The sequence below is a fragment of the Anarrhichthys ocellatus genome, unplaced genomic scaffold (genome assembly GCF_004355925.1).
Source record: "Anarrhichthys ocellatus isolate YVR2014 unplaced genomic scaffold, GSC_Weel_1.0 scaffold17, whole genome shotgun sequence".
Lineage (NCBI taxonomy): Eukaryota > Metazoa > Chordata > Actinopteri > Perciformes > Anarhichadidae > Anarrhichthys > Anarrhichthys ocellatus.
Genome location: NW_022280047.1, coordinates 7,441,323 through 7,448,443, shown reverse-complemented (window position 1 = coordinate 7,448,443; position 7,121 = coordinate 7,441,323). Strand labels below are relative to the sequence as shown.

Sequence of the window (7,121 nt, the reverse complement as noted above, 5' to 3'; positions counted from 1 at the left end):
CCATGCATCTGTGTTTTTTTTCTCATTAACACAATTAATTTAAAACCAATCGTATAGGTTATATCACATGAATGAAGGACAAATGAAACAGAATTAGGATTATATTCTGTATCGCCCTGCATGTTATGGATGTTGTGTTTAAGACTATCCCGAGCATCACTAAATATCTGTGCAGTGACTCGACCTCGATGGTGTGTGTGTGTGTGTGTGTGTGTGTGTGTGTGTGTGTCCTGAAATTACATCATCGTGCCCTGATATGTATGCTTTGGCAGGAGAGTCGTTTTCTAACAGCCACCTTATATAACATTTGACTTCCCGTCACTGTTTGCATGACTTCAGTGAATTACTTAAGTTACACACTTTTGCTTCTCCTGTCCTATGGGACGTGCGTGTCTGTATAATGAATGGAAGGCCCTGTGTAAAGTACAGCATGCGGGGGGGGGCATCGAGGCAGCAAAGATGTTACTTTATATTGTTTGTGTGTCAACGGCGGCTGCATTTATGCTCCTGTTTTTTTGTAAACTTACCAGAAACCTAATATTTCCTAAAGTGTGAAATGGGAAACTAATATGTCTGGTTACTGTAAACTTGTAAAACATTTAAATGACAGATGGACTAAATAAAAGACTTCGCAAAGCTCATTAATAGTGTGCCAAAAAAGCCTTTGGAGTCTGTTTTTAATTAACGATGATCTTAAATTGGAGACAGAAGGCCTTTTGTCTAGACGGTCTGAGAGTGACCTGTAACACTTTTCAAACACGAGGACTGCAGGCTGCTCGTCTGTCAACACAGCAGCCTTCAGTCCACAGTCTCTGTGCCGGCCCTCTTTCTCTTCTGCTGGGGAGTTCTTGGCTGACGTACCTCCACTTTTCTTTTATTATCTGAGGACGTATCCTGTTTTGGACGTCACTATAGAGACCAAGAACAACAAAAGAGTAAAGTCTGAGCTATTATTCAGCTAATTTCCTTCACTCCTGGACGTACCCGTGTTGGCTACCATTACCCACCATGTATCGGAGACACAAGCATCTTTTTACCATCTCCTACTTATCTTTATTAGGTTGCTGGAGTGGAGCAACATGAACTGTGCAGACCTCGACAGCAGCATGCAAACAGTGTTGGGTAAGAGACACAGGAAACAAAAGAATAGGACATTCCTTATATTGTCTCATGGTGTCAGAATCTGCACTGGTCATTGACTAAATCACCACGTTTCACTCCCCTGTCTTCTACTTGGCCACAAGATAAAAGAGTTAACACCTATGTATTAAAATCTCCCCTCAGGATCAAACTTAAAACACATTCTCCATGTACCTGAATCCCACAAGCAAAGCAACGAGATTGAGATATTAAAGACAACTTCTTCAAGGTTTCTCAAGGCAGCGAAAAGTAAAGCTACAAGTCTGAGTTTCCCCTTATTGTATTAGTCAAATGTGCTGTGACGTCACATGGATGTGATATAAGGCTCCCATTGCTTGTGCGTATGAGGGAGGACTGAACATCTCCAAACAACCAACAAAGAGCACTTTGTCGGTCCTGAGAGAGAGAGCAAACAACTCCGCTACCACGTCTAACTGGTAAGTGTCGGCCGCAACAAATGATGAGATCAATATTATATGAATCTTTATTTTAAGAGTAGTGACCTGTGATGAGGCCCTTGTCCAGCTTGCTGGACTAATCGAAGCTCGGAAGAAATTATAAGTTGTCTCTTTTCAAGATACTGAAACTTTCGATAAGTTCTTAGTTTGTTTGTTTTTGAATTCCTTTATGTCTGAGTATGTTGCACATGGTGATCAACTGATCAGCTCTGGGCATTCAAGGGGGATGAGGCAGGATAACAGAACAGGGATGGACTGTTTTAAGGGAAGGAGTACGTGGTTAATGTTCAATGATTGCAAATTGCGCTGAATTTAGCTGATGAGTTCTGTAACTTGTATTATTTAGTATTTAGTATTTCTGCTCTCTCAATATCACCGCCATGAAAAACAACATGTTTGTGTCTTCTCACACAGCTGTGCCACCATTGTAGGGCGATAACATTAGCTCCCTTAGCCATGTGTCTGGCCAGTGTGCAGGCCTGTCAGATGATAAGACAACAGCAGTCATATGTTGTCACACAGGGGCATGAGGCCGCAGACAGGAAACAGACTCATGGTTCAGATCATTGTTCATTGTCCAGCACCATTTTCTCTGCTTACTGCTGCAGTTTAGTGGGTAAAAAACGCATTTAAACAATTACACAATTAAACAATCTCATGGAAAAGTTGGGTGCTGCAACATGGTGATTTAGGTTTGGCTTTAAAGTTAACAACAGCTGCTCTCATTCCACCTCCTCCTACTGCTTCTACTAATACAAGAGCAATAACTGCAGTCATCAGCACAGTGAATGGAATACTTGCATGAACATAGTTTTTGAAACGCTAACATGTTTACCTCATACTGACTGGCTTCAGTTAACTGAAGCCAAATCAGCAGAACTTTCTGTCAACAAAAAGTGTGACATAACAAGCTGACTTTTACAAAGCACACTGTGTTGTAAAGATTTACTGACGGACTGTCATAAGACTTTGTGAACCTTCAATACTAACTGAGAATGATTAATCAATTGCTCCGACTCAGTGTTCTTGTTGTCCCTATCTGCTGTGATGCGGATTATCACAAAGCCTTGATTGAAGCCTTTATATCTTAAATATTGATACTGCTGAATCACTTACCAGTCCAGAACAAAGGAATCAAATTCACAAGTGAGATTGCTGCAAAATCTTGTGACTGACTTGAGCCACTATGGACATCGCAAGTGCATGAATTACCCAACAGAGGATATACTATAGCAGCTAAAGTCATAAGATGATCTAATTCAACACTTCCGTGAAAAATAGCTCCTGTGTGACTGTGAGTTGTTTTCTACATGGTCTCTTCCCAAGACTGGAACCCTTTCTAACGTGTAGACAGTGGTGTTAATTCCAGGTGGCTGCTCATCCCGCTTACTCTTCTGTTTCAGCAGCTTTTTTAGTGTATTATACAAAGAGGAAATATGAGTGGAAACTATACTTCTGTGCTGGCGTTCCCAACATGGGGCATGATTTTGGAGGATTGGTCTTTTGGTTAACACCATGTCTTTCTCCACAGACAATATGGGACAGAACCAGGATAAATTAGAAGGAGGAGAACAGGCCCTCGATGAAGGGTCGGAGGAGACGAGGCCAAGCCCTGACTCTGTAGCAGCAGGCAGACATACAGGTGATGTCATGGAGGGAGGAAGCTCCTGTGAGGAGGAGGCCGGCAACAACAGTGAAAATTCAGGGGAGCCAGACGCTCAGGATCTGGACGGGAGCCCCGGGCAGGAGCCAACAACACCTTCTAGTGAGAAGCACATTAATTTGTGGGTTAGTCCTTTCGCTGCAAGGGAGGTGAGTCAAGGAGGGGCTGCAGGAAAGGAGGGAGGAGGGGGAGAAGGAGGAGAAGGAGGCAGGACCACTCGACTGGTTCCACAGAAGATGGACGAGAAGCAAAAGAGCAGTGCGAAGATTGAGGAAAGAGCTGGAGCACACGAGCTGTTCAATCAAATCAAGAGAGCGGAGGAGAAGACTGAGGAGGAGCTTTACACACCCTCAAAGATCAAAATGGAGTATCAGGATGAGGGAAGCTTCCAACATGAGGAGATCCAGGATGAAAACTTCTCAGCTGGAGTTTCATATAAGAAGTCTGGCCCTGCTGTTACCTCAGAGGATGCATCCTCACTTGAAAACGCAGCAGAGGACTCTGTGATGATGGCGAAGATGAGCAGGTGTGGAGCTCATGCAGGAAGTGAGTTGTTACTGTCTGTTCAACAAGATCAGCGTGGCACCATCATGGCTGAAGTTGAAGATATTAAACTCTGTACAGGAACAGTGGGCCACTTGAGTGAGAGGAAGGAACCGCCTACAGCTCAACCCCAACATCCTTTGAAAAACAGTCTACAGAGAGAGTCTCTATTAGACGTGAGTGATACCATTCACCGTAGACCTCCGAAGGAGAGAACAGAGAATGAAACAAGAGAGGAAATATGTGAGGTGAAGCCAGTTTCGAATGACTACTCTTCAAAAAAGCCAAAGGTCACTGACACCGATGATCAAAGGGAGTCAGTGAGGCCTTATCTACCAATGGACACAACTGAAACAACCAAAAATCAAAAGATAGACTCATGTTCAGCGTCAAATCCAGCCTCAGAACCCAGTTCTATTTTGGAGAAGTTACTGAAGAGAGATAGGAAAGAGACAACCCTAGCTCTTTTGATTATAGAAGAGGTTGACACAAACGTCAAGGGCACCATTACTGCAAAGAGGATCCCTGACTGTGCAGCAACAGAGCTATCCGCCGCTAAAATCGACCAGTCAGGTGTAAATACACCTTTGTCAACATGTGGCATAAAGGGGTTGAATGAAAAAACGGCAAAAGAAAACTGTGCAACCAAAGATCATCACATTAAGGACATGAAACACACAGCTGCTACTGACAGTATGACCTCAGATTGTTTGCAGCATGGAGAGAGTTGGAACACTACAAGTGAGAGCTCACTCACAAAATCCCATTGTTCCAAAGCTGATTGTCAGAGTGCAGGGGAGAACATCAACTCAACAGAGGCTCCAGTCACTGAGGATATGGAGATAAAGCTGAACATGGGCCCCTTTAAAAACCTGTCTTCAGACAACTTACAATCAGCTGTTTCTCATGAGAGAATGTCATGTGAAGTGAGCGATGTGATCGCTGAGGACTCTGTATTTTTATCAGTGTCTGATGTGAAATCTCCACCCGCAAACAGTGACGGACAAATTGCAGATTCATGCTATTTACTTGCTGGCGAGAAGAAAGGCACCACAACCGTGAGACCACCTCTACAAATAAAGTGTGACAGTGAGCCCAAAACTGGTCAGCAGTTATCTGGCTCTACATCCTCCGTTGCTCAATTGGTGAGGAGGAAGAAGGTGAAGGACTCTACTGTGGACATTGCTGCACCAGCTGTGGATGCTGCCTCCGTTTTGGTTGCAGCCGGCACAGTTATCTCAGAGGAAAGCCACCAGGTCATGAAGCAGGATCAGAGCGTGACACTTAACACAGAAGATATGATGCCAGAAGCTGATGAACAACTTGGCAAAGGGGGCGATGACAGTGTCTCAATGAGAGACGCATCCCAAAGCACTCCCAAATCTAGGCCTGTTTCAGAACTTATAAAGGAGACCATTCAACTTCATGAAAAGCTTCAGCACCAGGACTGGCCAAAGACAGCTGAAGTCAAGTCTGATGAGCAGGGCCAGTCTGTGAAGGTGGCACAGATGAAGGCGGCTTTCGACTCAGTTCAGAAATCCCCAGACAAGGCAGTCGAGAGGAAACCATCAGTGAGAAGAGGTAAGAGTAAAATGTGTGTTGCGGCAATGTATATATATATATATATATATATATATATATATATATACATACAACAATATCAAAATGAATAGAACATATGAGAAATAACAGGATAGCAGGTAAATTAATCAGACACACAATTTACCTGAAGTCTGTTCTACTCATCCATGATTATTTGGGCTGCCAGCTTCACCACAAACACTTGGATCAGCCCTTTGTAACCTTGTTTCAAAAACGCTGTACAAATATAGTTTATTATTATGTACAAGACAGGAAGAGGGCGAAGACAAAAAAAGATGGGATGATGGAATACAGCTGTTTTCTTCTGTCAAAGTTCTGCATCACTCTGAATGTGTAAAATAACGCCATCTTGTGGTGCTGTGATATGCTTGTGGTACATTGTGTTCTTCAAGAGAATTGGAATATATTTTATGTTATAAAATTACATATAGAACAGTAATCTTGTACAAGCATGTTCTATTGTTTCACTGCGTGTCATAAACTGGATATTATAGTTTTTATTCATGGTAATTAGCAGCAGCCTTCACAAAAATACTTTATAATAATCATAATATAATAATAATAGGGAGATAATGATAGCAAATATGGTAAATAGACAAAAATAAGATAATAGGTGTGTCACTATAGTATCACATGAGATTAAATAGCCATAAAGCCGCCATAAACACACAATTGACGGTGATTTTCGGTATCTGGGAACCTGAAGAAAAGAGGCGTGAGTTCTGCTCCCTGTTATCCAAAAAGTCGCTCTGATTGGATGTTGGAGCTGTCCGTCAAAGGCCACTGCTCCACACAAGCCTCGACAAGCCAAACGAGGGGGCGGGACTAGCGTCGGAGTGGGCAAAGAGCACACAGAGCGGTGTCAGCACAGCAGCGGCTCCGGCAGAGGGAGGACTCAAGTGGGATACGCGGAGGACTGTGATACCATTCGGCTTTCAGGAATACTTTCATTTTTCTCTCAGAAGGTAGGTTACAGACTGTGTGGATTGTTTAGACTGTGTTTAGTTGTTGCCCCCCCCCCCCCCCTCCTTAAATTGGTTGCAATCGGTCTTCGTTTTTCAAGCTACAGCCGAAAGTGCATGCGCGAGCTAAAATGAATTGGGGATAGTCTGTGGAACTGTGTTTTTTTTTTTTTTTACCTAGCGCTAGCCTTCCACGGCGGTTAACTGTGACATTGCCAAACAAAGTTTCTAACAAATAACCAATGAGAATGATGATTTCAAACAGTTGTTTTTTTGTTCCTTTTTGTTGTTGTGGTGGGTTTTGGTGGATAACTCGCGCCATGAAATGTGCTGTTGCACGTTATTGTGCAGGGTGGGGTGGCTAACCGTGGTGCAGCAGGAAAACTTATCTCCGGAACGATAGATCCACAGACACGAAGGTGCAGCAACGACAGATCCACAGACACTAAGGTGCCGCAACGACACATCCACGAAGGTGCAGCAATGATATATCCACATACACGATAATAGATCCACATACAAGAAGGTGCAGCACACAACCGCGCCCTGGCCCCTGGCACCCTGATTGGTAATATTGGCTCAGTTAATGGAACAATAGCCTTAACCCATTCTAATGTCCAAGAATTACCTCTTTAATTCACAGAGACGATTATGTTTTGTCAACCTGAACTTTATAGTTTAAATTCAATCTGCATATTCATGCAGATGCCGGGTTCAGATTTGACCCACTAACGCACTGGTGTGTTACACACT

At 43.3% G+C, this 7,121-nt stretch overlaps 1 protein-coding gene across 2 annotated transcripts in view; it reads left to right on the top strand.

Annotated features, from left to right (window-relative positions):
* Positions 1–6,261: 6,261 nt before the first annotated feature.
* The window catches only part of coro1ca (coronin, actin binding protein, 1Ca), a 31,287-nt gene continuing 30,427 nt past the window's right edge, over positions 6,262–7,121 (top strand). For both annotated transcript variants that reach the window (XM_031856487.1, XM_031856486.1), the window contains exon 1: positions 6,262–6,371. The gene's annotated coding sequence lies outside the window, so the exon portion shown is untranslated. The remainder of the gene's footprint in view (positions 6,372–7,121) is intronic.